This window comes from Vulpes vulpes, chromosome 8 (assembly GCF_048418805.1).
Source record: "Vulpes vulpes isolate BD-2025 chromosome 8, VulVul3, whole genome shotgun sequence".
NCBI classification, from domain to species: domain Eukaryota; kingdom Metazoa; phylum Chordata; class Mammalia; order Carnivora; family Canidae; genus Vulpes; species Vulpes vulpes.
The window spans coordinates 108,569,989-108,587,164 of NC_132787.1; positions in this window are offsets into that span (position 1 = coordinate 108,569,989).

Genomic DNA, 17,176 nt, shown 5'->3' on the forward strand with positions numbered 1-17,176 from the left:
CTTGCTGTCTCACAATTAATTTAGAGGTCTGATACATTATTATTCGTAGACATTTATCATGTACTCATTTCACAATCATTTCAGACGTGGAATGATAGACTACTATCAAATTGTTTGTTGAAGATGAAAAGTAACTGGAACATATTTTCAAATCACAGATTTGGGATTTTAATGAAGATATTGAGGCACAAGGGACAGAAAACGTACATCTTGTAATATGTTCATTGTCTCTGGTTCTATAGACAGAAAACATGATTGCCGTCGACTTTCTTAAAGAATACTGGAAAATATTGCAATTTGGGGTTATAATGAAACCCATGTTACTGATGCTTAAGCTCTTGTGCTAATTAAAACTGGGGAGGGATTTTTGCTCTTGTCATTCTTACAACTATATAGAATATAAAGAGTTTTTAATAATAGTCAACAGCGTGTTCTGAGTCCATATATATTAGTGCTAATCAATACAGATACGTATGTTTAAATATACAAAAGCCTAACACCTCAAACTTCACAATCTTAATGATCATAAAGACTCTCCTAACTAAATCAGACTCACACCTTCATAGCTTGTAGGGATTTCATTCTAGTATGTTCTCAGTATTTGCTCCTGATTATGGATGCGCTTCACTAAACATCAAATCAGAAATGTTATTCTATCTTGAGAGCCAATGCATTTCCACAATAGGAGTCCATTTGACCACATGCTGGTGTTCTCCATAAAGTCACTTGTATTTAAATCAGAGACACAAACCTCTTTCTTTGGTTTCTCGCCCTTCCCCCTCCGCCGGCTGGCGGTATATTTTCCTTAGCATTCGTAATGTTAATTGGAGTTACATGTGTGCAGTTGGATCTGAATGTACTTCCAGATGTGACTTTTGTAAGCAAGGCCTTTCAGACAGAAACCCCTTCATATTTCAAATGAAACTGCATGCACCACACAAAGTACCTTCATTTATAAAAAAAAAAAAAAAAAGTTCCAAAGGACACAGCCATTAGTATGATTAAACACAACGTTAAAAAAAAATGTAAAATTACATCTATATTCCGAATTAGGTCATCTGATTTTGATTCTTGCTTTTTTTCTTATTTTCTACTTTGGAATTTGCAAAGGTCCTGGGGATGTGATGTTTAAAAAAAATAATAAATCTCTGTTATTCCCTTTTAAAAAAAAATTCATGTGATCCCACTTGGCTTTGTGGAAAATTGAGGGCAGTACTAGAAATCCTATAAGGTAAACGATGCATTTAAAATGATGTCAGCTGCCTGAAAATGAGTTTTATTTGTGCCCTTACCTAATATTTTGGTTATTTTCTAATGACGGCAGATATGATACCAAGGAAATAACCGCTTTTGTGCATATCCCGGAGGGTGGACGGAGAAGAAAACAGGACCGAGACAGTCTGAGAGAGCCCACTGTAAAAAGAAACGCAGAAGCAATTAAACCTCACTTCCTGCAAGGTCCGTGCGAAAGCACAGCGCTGTTTCCATGGTCATGTGGCCGCGTCTGCTTTCATCTGGCAAGAATTCTCTTATCGTTTAAGTCAGTGAATCCTAAGTTTTTTTTCAACGGAATGAAATAAAAGCTGAATCTCGGTAACAAAGGGCAGACCAGGCTTTTCAAGAACGTGCCTCCCTGTGCTATGTGGTTAAAAATATATATATATATATGTTTAAGGGTTGTCGTTTTGATTGTAGGAAAAACCATAATAAATAATATCAGGAGCAGAGCATCACATATTTAAAAATCCAAAGAAGCAGAGCCATGGAGAAACCCTGGTTATACTCAATCAGAGAAACTGGGTGTGGGGTGTGGGGTGGGGAAGGGGCAGGGAATCTTCAATGAGCCGTGATGTGGCCCCCCCTAAGAACACCCTGAGCTTAATTTTCGCCCATTTGTGTGGGGCTCATTTATAACTCTGTGCCTGGTTCTACTTCATTGGCAAAGCCAGACACCAAAACGAGTAATTACCATAATTATTTTGGTCCAAGATGAAATCCTTTCGCAGAGAACACGTTTTGTTTTGTATGGGATTGTTCTTAGCCATATACGTTTGAGTGAAATTTCTCTCCGGAAGCATTTACAAACAGCACAGTGACTTCATGGGCGGGTGGGCTGGTAATTTAACATATTCTTATCTCTTTTTGACTCTTTTTCATTTTCTTGTCACCACTTTAGTTTTTATGTCTCTACTTTGGGAGATACAACAAATAACATGCATAATTTAATTTTCAGCATTTTAAGGCAAAGGAGTGGATTTAGTTTTCCCCAGAGCGTTTTATTAAGGAAATATTCTCACAGCAAAGAAAAATCCAATATGAAATACAAAAGTGAAACCAACGTGTGCGCGGTGGTATATTTTATTACGTGGGGCTTATTTTGATCAATCAATCATACTGAGACCACAGATTCTTTAGGTCCATATTTCACTGCAAATACTGGTGGGGGAGTTCAGTCTAAATCTCCAGTGTTTAATGAGGTGTCTGTTTCATCCTTCCTAACTGAGATGCTCTAAAAACCAAAGTGGTGAAACTTAATAATTTTATTAGACGGTAATAGTTATTTTATTAACATTTTTCTCCAAGGATTTTTCTGTCTGATTATGAGTACTTTGCAATTTCAGACAGTATGATGGATGCTACTTTTCTATGACAAGAATTTTAACAGCCCGTCTTCAGCGCTCAATGCACACCCAATTATGCGTCTGAGCTAGTAACCTTGAATTTATGTTGCCATGGTGACAAACTGGTCATGCATTATGGATTATCATTGAAATTCTACACCCCTACCTAGCATAATGAGAGTTGGGGACTTAATCAAATCAGCCATTCTGTGTGACACAAAGTGAAGAACTAGCTCTCATTGTTCCACACCGAGGAAGGAAGCGGGCCTGATGGGGAGGCAGCTGCAGTCCTACAGTCTGATAGATGGCCCTTATATACATTTGTGAATGTATAGACAGATGGTGCTCAATGCCTGGAATTTCCAGCTTAGGCAGCAGCTGTTCGGATAACCTCTGCCGTCTCACCTTGTTGTCATGGAACATTGAACAGAGACTGAGACTGTGTGTGGATACATTGACAATCTGACTGAATTTACACTGCATGGCATCTTTCTTTTATCATAAGACGGCTGGCCTAGAATGAATGCCGGGTGAGGGTAGAGGAGGTGGGTGCGGGGCCGGGGGTGGGGGCTCGGGGGAGGGGAGGGTGGCCAAGAGTGCCCTTTTGAAAACCAGACCCTGGAACTGGACTATCTCCCATCCCCATTTTCCAAGAAGAAAGAGACCCAGTAGTGTGGTGATCTGTGCCTTGGAGAAATCCGGGGGGGCTGCTTTTCCAAAGCCCAGGACTCCTAAGCAGGACCCCCTCGTCCTTGTAGAGAGCTCGCGCTGCCTCTGTCCCCTAGGTGAGGGGTGTCTCGGTTATCTCTGTGCCTGTCACTGAGACAATTCCAGCCCCGCCAGGTCAGAGCGGCAGGGTGAGTGTCGGGGCAGCAGTGACCAGAGAGAGACGGTCCCCACCTTGGCTGGCTTCTCTCTCTTCACAAAGCGCGGTGAGTATGAATTAGCGAGAAACCATCCCAGCAGCTCCTGCTTTGGTGTGATTTTCACAAAAACGGACTTGTTAAATGATCTTTTTTTTTTCCTCTCTCTCTCTCTCTCTCTCTTTTTTAGAAACCACTGTGCTAACGTGATGCTTCAGAAAGGCATGTTTTTGAACAGAATATCCAGCTCCCGAGGTCTCAGGATCCATACGAATGCTTCTCAACCAAAGCACGAAGGCTCGTGATCGGGCTTGAATGACACGCTCCCGTCCCTCTCAGGCCACCACGTCCCATGACCATCCATGAGGCTGACCTATTAATACCCCTGGAAACGCTATGCATTTCCTGGAGCATTCTCTGTCGACAGACATTCGACCCGTCTCTTTCTTCCCTCTGAAATCCTCTCTCTGCTCGATTTTTGTTATCCCTTTTATTCTTTCTCTTTACCTTCCCAACCTCAACACTTAAAACTGCCTGAGCCCTTTGGTTTGGAAGACTTGTTTACGTGTGCACGGAGGAAGGCCCTTTTTAAATATTTCATAAGGCTCTGGGTGTCTCGCCTGGTTTGGCAGGCTTCCACGACTGCAGGATGAGCAAAATTGTCTTATCAATGAAACATGCGTTGACCCAATACATTATCACGGCTCCAAAAAACCCATTACCCTTTCTCATGTTAATGCTTAGCAGACTATGAAGTATTTTAGTAAGGTCTGCGAGACAGGGGAGTCTCCAAAGCCAGCACTATCCATATCTGCGGCCAAGAAGAAGGTTGCTTTTTAGAAGTCTTGAAATTGGGTCAATATTACACATTTAAAAGCTTCCTGGGATCTATTATTGACATTCAGGGAATCAGATGCATAGAAAAATATTAACAATTGATAGATACCTGTTTGTTATTTTCCAAGGCCTATTATAGGCTATCCATAAATAGGTAAAGGACTTAAAATATGAATTTGTATTTAAGAATGTGGAAATTGTCACCAGAACACTGACATTATATTGAAACTAAAGCACGATACTGTCATAAAAATATTGAACACCTGAATAAAAAGTACAGGCACGGTAATCTGGAGCACCTGATATATATATATATATCCGTTTTATATGAATGTCTTGTACTAGGGTGGGGGAGTTGTTTGTTTCAAATGGATGAAAAGCAATATCCATTTGAATTCCGTGTCTCTGTGCTCATGCATAAGCAGCAGCTTTAATATATTATCATCACAACTATTATACACGAGTTCTCTTTTATTTTCCTGAGAGATGGCACTTAATGAGTAGTTTTATTTTTTTCCGTAAAAATGTCACAAATAAGCAGGCTGAGAACATCCATGCAAATGATACTGCAAGCTCTAAATATGTATTTTAATTTTTTGACAAAATGAAGGAAAAAATGGTGCATTTTTCCCATTAATTCTTTAAATTAATTCTTTAAAACTATTCATGTATAAATATGCCCTAGGCAGATATATATTACACTTAAAATGTCATAATTAAAGGTAACATTATTTATTGCCTCTAGAAACGATCGCAAATGTGTAATCTTGGCCATAAGAAAGTTTTTCTAAACAAAACTGCTACTTATATATTTTTTTAAATATCTTCAAAGGGTTTTTTTTTTGTAAGTTTCCAAATACACGCTAAATACTTGCAGAATAATAATTTGAATGTATAATTAATGATTGTAAAAGTAATTTGAAAGGATGGATTTCTAGCAGAGCCCTAATTCACTGACTAGGTCTTATACAGCACCCCGACACTTAAAGTCAAAAGCATATTGTCAACTGTGAAGATTAAACTGTGGAAGTTTGACAATCAATTAGTTCCAAAGAGCCTCTTCACTGAGCGCAGTAATGCTCGTGAGGCCACATCTTTCAACCAATTCTCCTAAATGGTCTAATAAGAATTACCTACATGAATTTTCTGTAGCTTATTTAAAGTAACTTTTGGTGGGGGACTTGAGTGGCTCAGGTGGTAAAACATCTGGTTTTGGTTCAGGTCATGACCCCAGCGTCCTGGGATGGAGCCCCACATTGTCAGGTTCCCTGCTCAGTGGGGAGTCTGCTTCTCCCTCTCTCTCTACCCCTTCAGCTGCTTGTGTGCTTTCTCTCTTTCTGTCAAATACATAAATAAAATCCTTAAAAATAAAATAATTTTCAAAAGAGTCATCAATAGAAAACATTTGTGATAAGCAGATCTGCAGATAAATAGACATGCACATGTATATATTTACATACTTGTCTAATTCCTCTTTTGTGTGACTTCATCATTTCTGCCCATACTAGGGCTTTTTGACCATCTCTGCTGTGACACGGATTAACAGAAGCTGAGCATGTGTGATAAGTGAGCTTAGGTTTTGTTTGTTTATATTTATTAGACATGCATTAAAAATGCACAAATTGGGAGTGTCCCAGTGAAAACAGGAAGACCTCCTAGGAGAGAGTCCCCGGTGACATAGGATTTGGAATGGGTGCTGGGGAGTGACAGCAGTATCTTGCTATCTGCTGCTGAAGCTGGGGAACAGGGACATGGTCTCTGTCACCAGCCCTGCATGACCCCCCAGGCTTGTCCTCCCTGCCGACCCACGCTGGGAGAGGCACCCAACACTTAACCACCGATCCCTACTGGCCCACGTGTCAGAAGGTTGACCAGTATGCCACGTATCAACAGGTACGACGGCCACACACAAGACTCGAGACCCCGAATCTCCCAGTTTAGAAGCATCGCTGCAGTGCCCCTCTCTTTACCACACGCCCTCTATGTGGCTCATGGTACCTATTCATGCCATTTTTGGAACACTGGCCTAAGTCCCAAAGTTGTGATATTCTCTTTCTGTCATAAAGGAGACAATGTCGTTCCACAGTCATGTTAATTTGGGGGTTTTTGTATACTGGTTCTTTGTGAAAGATTAGAATGAACACCATGGGGCGCCTGCCAGCTGATGAGGCCGTGGTGCCTTATGGACAACAAAGGTCAAGTGGAGCCCCCCACTCAGAGCAGGGGGCTCCCTCCTTATGCAGCCTGAAGCGTTACCCTCAGCCTGCAGATGCCACAAAGCTGCTTCTGACGTGGCCTGGCCTCTCAGGACAGGAGCCAACACCCTTCCAGGATCCGACAGGTCAGGAGGCCAGACCGGGAACGGCCGAGACGGTCCACAGCCTCCCGTGGTCAGAGCAGACCAGCCTGGGCTCCTACACCTCCCTCCCTCCTTCCTGCCATGTTGCAGCCTCCACTCCAGGACCCTGGGCTCCCTCCTGAGCAAATCTGCTCAGTCCCCTGCAGTCGCCAAGGAAAAGTTGAGCTCTTTTCTGAGGGAGAGGGGGCTGGCCTCCACACAGCAGGGGCTGTTTTCTGCAAAACACCTCCACCTGACACACTTCCACTTGCTGAGAGCCTGAGTGTGCGCCGTGGGTTGTGAGGTGTTGACCTGAGCTCAGTGCATTCAGCGAGACACACCGATCTTTCCTCTTCCGTGGAAATGCCCTCCCCTGCCCACGAGCTGGACAGCACAGGTGGTCCAGGCAGCTCAACTTTTGACTCACGGATCACAGTCTGCTGACACCTGTTCTACTTCAGAGAGACGGAGCTGGTGTTACTCCTGCTATACCCCCTGCCCGCCTTCCTACACGCTCTGTACAGGGGACAGTGCGCACCCCCGTATGTCCGCAGGCAGGATGTGGAGACAGCTGGGCTGGAGATGCTAGTTTTCAAATAGTTCTTAAGCAGCAGAGCATTTTATCACCTACTATTCTAAGAAATGCAATCTATAGATCAGATTTTAGAATAGGAAGCTTGGTAGAAGTAGGGTACCGGCTTCACCCCCCAGCAGGCCGGCCTCCCACACGTTCCCTGAGCTCCTGTCCTAATGTGAAGAATCCCGACAATGAGGAAAACAGTGTGAAAAATCACTGGTTTAGCAGAATGCGTGGGGGGTGTGAGGTGAGAGCAGGTCATAACGAAAGGCGTGCCACCAAATCCTGTGGCATCTCAGGCAGGTGTCTCTGCATGCCTGCCTCCGAATCTGCAGCCTGGGGGAATAATGTCCCTGCTCTCCCATCCTCCTGGAGCAAAAGAAAACCCCCTCTTCCCAGGACACCCACAGAGTGTGGGCCAAAAGATGAAAACAGACCCACAACCTTGCCTGACTTCTGGGAATCTGCTTAGGAAAAGTAAGTGTGCAGTTAATATGTTGAAAGATCAGAGATGCTCTCTGGGAGATTTTAGAAATAAAAAATAAATAATAACAGCTCCTTATTTTATATAACCTATATTTATGAAACATAATCTCCACCGATAATCTGCCTCACACACCAACAGAGATATCTGAAAGTCAGATGAAAAATATATTTGGAAATTTTCCGAAGTCACTATTTTGCATCAGAGAAGAGATTAAAACCATAATGTATGCCTTCATTCCCTTATTTATGAATCTCATTTGGTCCCTATCAATCAGCCTGATTGACTATTATTGTCAACTAGACAAAATACAACCTGTAGAGTGATTTGAAATAGGAAATTGATCTTGTTTTTCCATTCCCCTTAACATCCTTCCATGGTTCTGGTCTTCTAACATGGTTTGTGGAGTCTCGTGGTCCTTTATTTCTGAATTTAACTCTGGGGGCTTCCATTTTTCAACTCTATCAAGGCAAGTTAGTGCTTAGAAACATGTATTTTTTTTTCATCTTATCATTTTTAATTCTAGTGAGTATACTGTGGATCATGCTAATAGAATGATGGTTTAATTTTTGACAATTAAGTAACAGAAAAATGACAGCCCGATGTTCACAATTGCAAGAGCTGCATAAGAAGGGATCCTGGGTGGCTCAGTTGGTTCGGCATCCAGCTCTTGGTTTTGGTTTAGGTCATGGTCTTAGGGTTGTGGATTGAGCCCTTAGTCAGACTCAATGCTGACCATGGAATCTACTTGGGATTGTCTCTCTACCTCTGTCCTTCCCTCTGCTTCCATGTCCTCGAAATAAATAAAATCTTAAAAAAAAAAAAAAGAAAGAAAAGAAAAGAAAAAGAAAAAGAACTGCATAAGAGTCATTGTTGGGTTTCTAAAAAGTCTTTGCTCTGATAATACGATATTCACTATGGAAGAAATAGTGAATCCAGAAGAGATGCAGTCATTCGTGGGAAAGAGGAATAGACATAACACACTGAGCCAGAGTGATTTCTGCTTCTATCTCACAAATAAATGTTTATGATTAAATCAATACATTATCTTCGCCTTAAGAAAAGTATTATTATTTACAATAGTGCGTTACTTGCATGTATTAAACATGGGCTATGTGTCAAGAACACATTGATTATCTCCTTCGAATCCCACACATCTCCTTTAATTTATAAATGAAGCCACAGAGGCTCAGTGAAGAAGAGTAATTCGTTTGAGTTCAAAACTGGCTTATGGTCAAAATGATGAATGTTTGCCTCATTTTTTTGTCTGTGATTTTGAATTTCTCTCTGCCCGATGGGTTGGGATTTGCTGAGGACACCATTCAGCATCTGTGGAGAAGGAGTCCAGCTAACTGGAGGCAGGTTTTGTTAAACCACATCTCCCCACTGGGAACTGGATGGAAGAAACCAGACCCTCCAGAAGGCTGACTCTAGCTCTCCAGCCGTGCTCCTCATGATTGCCCCATAGCGGCGTGGATCAGTGCCCATCTCTTCTCCTTGATGCAGTAGGATTGAAAGAACAGAGGTTAATTACCAAGTAAGGGAAAGTTTTATGATTTTCCTCAGCCATGGCCATGCCAGTCTTGGGGCAGTTAGAACACAACTCAGCCAACTGGGCTTTCTTTAACAATCATACTCTTTATCAAAAAGGTGGCCATAAGTTACCTTTCTCCCAAGATAGCCCTGGTTTATTTCTGTGGCCCCGCCGTAACTACGAGGAGGACCTTCTTTCGCCCTCAAAGGACATTGGATCAGATAACAAATATGGTCAACTGACTCATAGCCACTAGCACATATGATGTCTACTCTATATTGCTATCATAAGTCAAGATACAAAATTGAGCAAATGTGTAAATAACTCTATCAGTAGCTATTATATGACAGCTTCAGTAATCGAATTTAAATGATCATTTATTACTGCCTAACTTAACTCTAGTATTCGTTTCCAGGGCTCATGGAGACAGCATGGGTCTCCCAACACTTTTCCAATGAGGTAGAAATAACCTTCTGTTTTCTACAACTTTAGCGATGACAAGCCTTCGGGGCCACACAGCAGTGAGCTCTGTCTGCAGGGCTGGCCTCGGCGCAGCAGGAGCATGCAGCTCTGACCCCACCCATGCTCAGCTGTCCTCCTACCATGGCCTGACTTCTACTTGCCTTTGTATTCTCTGAAATCTTGGCACCAGCCATGGCTTCTCTTTCTCTGTCTCTCTCCTCTTATTCCTGGAGTAGAAATCTTGATGCTGGGAGTGATAGTCCAAAAGTAGAGAGAAAGAGCAAGAACAGTAGGAGCACTGGTGTGGCTGCACAAACTTGAAGGGAATAGCATGTTTTCAAAGTACAGTTGCATCCTGACTGCTTTACAGTATGAAAGTAAGCCATTCTTGTTTAAATAAAGCCACACTAGGTTATTATTTTGGTGACACATCTTAGCTTGTTGATAGCCCAGTGTCATACAATTAATTCACTGTCAAATGTCAACCTGAGTTTATAGGAAAAAAAGAAAGAGAGAGAGAGAGAGCAAGGATAATGGAAAGAGAGAGTGAGTGAGGGAGGATGGAGGGAGGAAGGAAAGAGGGAGGGAGATAGCTCTGCTTGCTCTGAACCTTGTGATTCCAATGGACAGGAAAAACTGTGATTTCAAATAAGAAAACTGAGAATCTCTGAATAGAGATACCCAGAAATCATGATGAACCAAAATTACGTGAACAGGTTTGGATGGATGACAGAATGGTCCTCAAGCAGGGTTTCTGAGTCTGTACATGTTGATGGTGCTGAAGAACTGCATTTCTGACCCACTTTCAGGAGCTGCTAGTCTAGAGGCCACATTCAGAGACCTCTGGGATTTGAGAAGGGGCCGCTGTGAAGACACTGCGCTGGCACACATGTGGCCAGCTTCCTGGTCTTCATAGGTCTCCATACATAAGATGAGCTTAGAACTTCAGTCCCCAGCTCCACCGAACCTCTGGTCTCCAGGATGGACCTTGCCAGTCCAACCAACTCTTCTCTGAGTCTCCTGTGGAGATAACCAAAATAACATGGTTCTTGACTGCTTCCTAGGGAAATTTGCCTAGCTGGGAGGCACGCTGCCTGACCTAAGACTCAGAAATTAAATGGCTCAGGTGGAAGAAATTAAATGGAGAAATTAAATGGCTCAGGTGGAAGACAGAAGGAAACCAGCCAATGGGCATTGAAGGTTAGGAAAGACCTAGGGGATCTCACTACCGAGATGATGGAGGAGGTTTCCCTTTTCCTCCCACCAGGCACGTCTAAAACTCTGGACGTTTTAAAAAGCAACAGTAAGAAATTCTGAGACATGTTTCTTTTTGAGCAGGAAAGACAGACTGCACTGAACGGGGAAGGCAGGCCAGTGAGGGAACTAGGAACTGAGGAATGACACAATGGTGGGTGCCCCGGGGAAGATGTATGGCCTCATGTATCCCAGCAGAAGAGGTAGGCCACCTGGAAATACCCTAGGGGCAAGGTGTAAACATCCCAACAAAAGCCTTCTCTCTCTAGCCCTCCTCTCTAGCCCTCCCTGAAAAGGAGCAGCCTCACAAGGTGGAGAACCTTTAGAACATCTGCTCTACTCTGGACAGCACAATGGGAACCAGTGCAGCCCTACTCACACTGCCAGCAAACCCCGACGGCCAGGTCTGGACAAGGAGGCCCAGCTGTGCTGCTGGGGTGTCAGAAAGGGTAGGGTGGGGAACCAGGGTATCACCCCCACTGTGGTAGTGGAGACCCCTTGGAAGGCTGCACCTCAGTCCCCAGCCTGCCCTCACCCGCCCAGATACTGTGGGTTGATTGTCATGAAGTGTGACCTGGGGATCGGGATTTTAAATCTCCCCCAGAGATTGTAGCATGAGGCAAAGTTTGGGAACCACTGACCTAGAACAGGTGTCAGCAGACAGTGGTCTGTGAGTCAAATCTGTGCAATGGGCCGGCTGGTTCTTATGAATAAATTGCTGTTGGAAGTCAGTCTCACCCACTTTATTACACATTGTCTGTGTCCACTTTCCTGCTAGAACACAATGCTGAGTAGTCATCTCAGAGAGTGCCAGGCCCCAAAGCCCAAAATATTTACAATCTGGCTCTTTACAGAGAAAGATTGCTGACCTCTGACCAGAGAAGATAGTTAATCAAAGTCAAGATGCTTTGCTCTATGACATAACCTTAAACATGGAAGTTAAGTTCTACTTTATGTATTTAAAGGACAGTTCTACAAATAGGTTCTTCATAAAATAAGTGGATCATCCTCAGAAGTATTTCCTTGGCAGTTCATGAGATGAGGGACAACCTCCAGTTTGCGATCACACAGGGGAAGACGGCCAACACGCAGGAGGAATGAGAAACCACCGAGGACAAGGTGCTGAGGGGTCTCGAGTTCCTGCAGAGGAGAAAAAAATAAAGAAATAAAAACAGCGTGAGGGAGGAATTTGATCGTTGTCCTCAAATATTTGCAGGACTCTAATATGCCAGAGGGTTTAGATTTATTTTATGTAACCTCATGAGGAAGATAGATGCCCAGTAGATGGAAGATGTGGGAAATTAGATCTGACACAGCATTAGATAGAATTTCTACCAATAAAAAATGTCTTCCATGAGATCATTAGCTTCCTCTCATGGAATATTCATGTGAGCTGACCCCTTTTAGCACCTGGGATGTGTTGGACTGCTTCCTCACCCCATTCCTTAGACACTGTATCAGGGCACTCGGATTGACATAACAAATAGAGCCCAGAGTGCATTTGGTGATATATTCTATTTGCCCACGGGGTCCCCCTGACTCAGCCCTGCTTTTTGCCCCAGGAGGTTGCCCTGTGTGGGTTCTATCAACCTCATGCCCTGTGGCTTCCCTTTGGATTTCTCCAACAGGGAGATCCTGCTGAGATTGGAGGGGAGCAGTAGAATGAGGACCAGGTATTATAGTCCGGTTCCCTCTTGGGAGGTCATCTTGGGGTGGCCGTGTCCTTGACAAAACATCCTTCTCCTTGATGAGAACCTGCTCAATGCCCCTCTTTTTGGCTCCCAGTAACCCTTTGTCCCCTTGTCCCTTCAGGCGGCTGGTAGACCTAGGTCACTGCATGTCTCCTGTGGGTCCCCTACGACCTGCCCATACCTGTATAATTGGTCCCTTTGCAAATAAGCGTTCCTCAAATTATCCTAATTTGAGTGTGCTCCCTTATTTCTGTCAGCATGCTGAGTGACAAGTGGATACTGGCTCAAGCACAGTCAGACTCTATTTTTCACTCACAGAAGAGTTCAAGGTGGGTGCACTTGCCATTTCAGAAGCCTGGACGTGGGCTGTTTATCTTCAACACAAGTGTGCCCTAGGGTGCGGCCTTCAGTGGGGAAGGGGAAATAAAATATAAAGAAGTGCATGTGGGTGCCCTCTGTGAGCCGCATCTGGAAATGGTACGCCTCATACTCATATTCCCTGCCTAGGACTTGGTCATATGGCTTCTCTCAATTTGGCGAACTGTGTCGAGTGGGGTGGGAAACGTTACCTAGCCATGTGCACAGGAAAGAGAGGAAGTAGAGGTCGGTGAGAAGCCAGCGGTTTCTGCCATAGACACTGACCCTGAATTGGGAGCAATGGGTCACTTTTGGCTGATCCCTATTAGTAAGTCAGGGGTAGGGACCCAAATCAGGTGAGCCTCTGCTATCTCAGGGTGCATAAAATCAGGTAAAACCTCTGGTATCCAGAAGCTACCTCCAGTTCTCACCACGTAATTTGCCCATTTTGTGCTGGAATAGAAATCATATTAGAAGTCAGGTCTTTCTACGTGAGCAAAGAGGAAGGGATATCTGAATACGTTTTTCAATTCCTTCTTTGCATTTCATGATCTCCTCACTTTAAATCTAAACCTAATTTGTACAAGGCTATGGGTCTCCCACAGGACAGACATTGAAATCAATCTGAAAATGCTAGTTAATCAAAAAAAGACAAGTCCAATGGACTGGCAGAGGAATAAAGAATGTCATTGCACAAATATAAAATGAATCTTCCAAGAAAAAAATCTTTAATGAGAGAGATCCTAACTTAACAGCCACATTAGAGTGGAAATTAAATGGTATTTCTGCGTAGTGGAGTGAGAGCTGTGCCCCATATATTCCCCTCGGGGCACCGGTGGTGGTAGGAAGCAATGTTGTAGGAATCATTGGTGCTCTGCCCATTTGTCTTCTACCAACTGCCTTACACATCTCTCAGCAGGTAAGAGTATCGTCAACCTAGCCCAGGGATCCCTGGAGACTTCCGCCATGCCCAGGTTGATTGAAAAGGACCATCATTGGTTGAAAAGGAAGCACAGATCCAGGCTCTCTTGACTTATCAGAGATGGCGTCTTTCTTTATTTTCCTTTGATGCTTTCCTCACTCGCCCTTTCCTGAGAGGGTGTCCTCAATAAACCATCTGCAAAAGAGTCCCTGTCTCACTCTTCACCCAAAGAATCTGTGCGAAGGTCACTGGTATAGGAACTGTATAGCTCAGGGATAGAAATTACTTGACAGTGTCCACCCTCAGCCTCTACCCTTGATTCCACCACAGACACTTCTACTCAGGTGATGGTAGGGCTCCAGAGACAACCTTGATCAAGGGAGCTCTAGGGACATCTTCTATGTGACCAGTATAGGATCTGCAGTACTGATGACCCTGAATGCAGGGGACTAGGGGCCTGGGAGGGTAAAGATGCTGATGGTTGATGGTACTCTGGACTAGACACCCAAAGTGGAACAATGAACAACTTGTTACCCAGAAGAGAACAGTCTGGTTCTGCAACCAGAGCAGGAGAGAGCAGAAAAGACAGCATTGACTCAAACTGTAAGTGAGTCCTCCCTGCCATCATGAGCCTGGGGTGTCAGAGACTGGCAGATGGGGGCAGGATTAATAACCTGCCACTGGGCAGATGAAGGTTCTCTCCAGGGGAGACAGGTAAGCCGGTAAACTGACCTTGCTTAGGATCCATGAACTCACAAGGCTTGAGGAAGGCTGGGGCAGATAATAAACAAGAGGTGGGTAAATAGTGAAGTCTGGACACACCCCCCCTGACCTTAAGGCTTCTGAAAATGGGGCTAGTGCTCCTTGGCAGGTCTTCTTCTCAGAGAATGGAGTGAGGGAGTCATGAAGGAGTGGTGTGAGGAGTCAGGAAGACCATTCCTACGGTGGTGGCTCCGTTGCTATAATTCTGACACTGGGGCCAACCTGCCCCCTCTCTCACTTTCCAACAGAGCATCCTTGTGATGTTTGAATCCCAAGCTTTAGGGAATTATAAGCCAAAACCTTCATAAATCATGAAGCTATATTCACAACCTGGACTAACTTTACCCCTTCTCACATTTACTTTTACAGTCTTTTAAAATATGAAGAAGGATCTTTGTTTGTTTCCTCGATAGAAGGGATAGGGCTTAAAAGGAGCCAAGCTGACACTCTGAGAGTAACCCATGCGCTTGTTTGGGATGCAAATGAATTGGTATCCTCTTCCCTTTTGGCAGGAACTCTGTAGGCTTGGAAATAACATCAAGATGAGGTAAAGGAAGTAAATAATTTATTGCTAGATGAAAAACATCATTTCCACTAACCTACGTTGCATAGTTAGTAATGTAAGCCAGGCCACATTCAGCTTCTAGAGGTTCAGAAATTCTATGCATAGGAAGAAAGTAATCTGAAGACCTCAGTGAACCATTGTGGGTTTATTTTGTTAGGACCGTGATATATGTAATTTGGTAACTTCAACTTTAACCTGCCCCGTCTAGATGCATTCTATAGACTGCCTAGTTTGGGAATCTATACGTAATCTTGGCCATTTATGTTTTGGTGGAGAAGTTGCCTGACCACACCTGTTCAAACACACCATGTGTGTGTTTTTTCCTACGTTTCCACACTTCTACAAAGGTTTGCAATTTTTAAGTGTCTTCTTCCCCATTTATCTGTGAGCTGCTTGAGGCCATAGGATGAATCTGTTCATATTTTCCCCTCAAATTTAGCATAATATCTTCATCACAATCCATGCTAAATGTGCTCATTAAATAAGAGGATGAAAGAATGAACTAAGAAAGACAGATTCAGCATAAGCTGAGTGGCTTGGAGGTATAGCTGAGAAGTAATTTATGTAAACACAAGAAATACAGTTTTCAGATTGGCAAGGCTTTTTAACTCTTCCACTGATAAAAAATAATAATATTATTAAAGGCTCATCTTGTCACATGCATGTGGATATTTATATATAAAAGCAGAATTTGTGTCTTTTTGAACTGTGTTTCTCCTCATAGGGGCAGCCTCTTCTCTAGAAAGTTATCACACACCCACATACACACACACACACCTAGAAAATATCTAGTTAAGAAGGGCAAGAGGAAAGTTTTACCATAGATGTGGATTGGTGGCAGTGACCAAGGGAATAAATCAAAACAGCAGATATTGGGAAAAAGGATTGAGTGAGGGGCAAACACTATGTAAAATGTTTTTACATTGTAAAAATGTAATTTTTTTTTGCATTTTACATTTTACATTCCTACATTCCAAATGTAGGAAGCCACCAACATCGCCATAGATGAGCTGGAAAAGAATGGAAATGGAACTCTGGTTCCAAGCCACAGCTGCCCTCACCTGGATCACTGACTAGCCTCCCAAATGGACCCCCTACTTCTGTCCTTATAAACCTCGCATTGAGTCTCAACACAGTAGCTAAAGGGACTCTTTGGAAACGTAAGTGGGGACATGTCCCTCTGCTTCCTCCAAAGGCTCCCTCGCTCCAAGCAAAGAGCAGGAGCTCCTGCTCTCATCGAGCTCTACTCCCACTTTCTGACCTCTTCTAGCACTCCCCCTTCTTGCCTACGCGGCCAGCCTTGGGGCATCCTTTGCGATCCCCTCTGATGCACATGTAGTGGAGAACTGAATATAGCATGTGAGGGGAGTTGGGTCGAAGCTGTTCCCCCTCCCTGCCCATCCCTTTCTGCAAACATGTCCCTAGGATGGACTAGGATGGTGCTGCTTCCTTCCCCTTCTCTGATGCTTGGTTAGAGAAGCAAAGTTGTCTTCTGTGACTCTTGGTCCAGACCAATCACATGCATCCAGCACCAGGGAAGGAGGTTCTAATTTCTTCCGTGTCACTTGAGAGTCTTGGCGAGAGGGAGGACTGGATTCAGTCACTTGTGGGTCTTGACCCTACCACTCCCCCTGTAGAACGAAACTTTATCCCTGGTGTCTGATGGGGAGACGTGAACTGTACACTGTGTCCCCCCTCACTCACCCTTCTTACACCCCTCACTACTTCTCTGGCAGAACTTTTCATCTTTCTACACAAATAAATAGATGGGAGAAGGAAGACAGTGGTCCTGGACCTGGTCCTTGTCAGTGCCTTAGAGAAGCTTCCGTTTTGTTCTTTCTTCAGGTAGATGGAGTGACTACCAGGACAGGTCTTTCCAACCAGAATTCAAGGATCTGTAATATTCTAT